The following is a 1,100-nucleotide window of genomic DNA, read 5'->3' on the forward strand; positions in this document are numbered from 1 at the left end:
ATAAAGTTGTTAACTGAGATAGCAATGATATCAACAATGAAGAAAGACATAATTTTTCCCGCGAACATGTGTCTGGACTTATGATGAGATCGGGGTTCCTTTGTCAGAGCTATTGCAACATTATTATCACAGTATAAAGGTACTGGATCTTTAATGGTGGGAACAACTTCCAGCTCTAAAAGGAACTTCCTCATCCAGACAGCTTCTTTAGCTGCATCATTAGCTGCAATGTATTCAGCTTCCATAGTCGAGTCTGCTACTGTATCCTGCTTGGAACTTTTCCAGCTGACAGCTCCTCTATTGAGGGTGAAAACATATCCTGATACAGACTTACTATCATCGATATCGCTCTGAAAGCTTGAGTCGGAAAAAGCCTCCATTCGGAGGTCACTTTTACCGTATATCAAAAATAACTATTTAGTCCTTTTAAGGTACTTAAGTATATTCTTGACAGCTTTCCAGTGCTCTTCTCCATGATCAGATTGATATCTACTTACCAAACTGAGTGAATAAGCGATATCTGGTCTAGTACATAACATGGCATACATGATCGATCCTACTGCCGAGGCATAAGGAATTAGACTCATGCATTTCCTCTCTTCATCAGTCCGGGGAGACAACTTTTTAGAGAGGGAAATTCTAGGAGATGCAGGTACAAAACCTTTCTTGGAATTTTCCATGCTAAACCGTTTTAGCACTTTGCCAATGTATCTAGATTGCGATAATCCTAACATCCTTTTAGATCTATCTCTATAGATCTGAATACCCAGTATACAGGATGCTTCACCTAAATCTTTCATGGAAAATCTTTTTGATAGCCAAATTTTAACCGCTTGTAATGACGGTATGTCATTACCGATTAAGAGTATATCGTCTACATATAAAATAAGAAACGATATAATACTCCCAATTATCCTTTTATACACACATGGTTCATCTGGTTTTTGATGAAACCAAACTCTTTGATAGCATCATCAAAACAGATGTTCCATCTCCGTGATGCTTATTTCAGTCCATAAATAGATTTAAGTAATCTACATGCTTTTCCACTGCTCCCACTAACTACAAAACCCTCTGGTTGCGTCATATATATACACTCT

This window comes from Asparagus officinalis, chromosome 7 (assembly GCF_001876935.1).
Source record: "Asparagus officinalis chromosome 7, Aspof.V1, whole genome shotgun sequence".
NCBI classification, from domain to species: Eukaryota; Viridiplantae; Streptophyta; class Magnoliopsida; order Asparagales; family Asparagaceae; genus Asparagus; species Asparagus officinalis.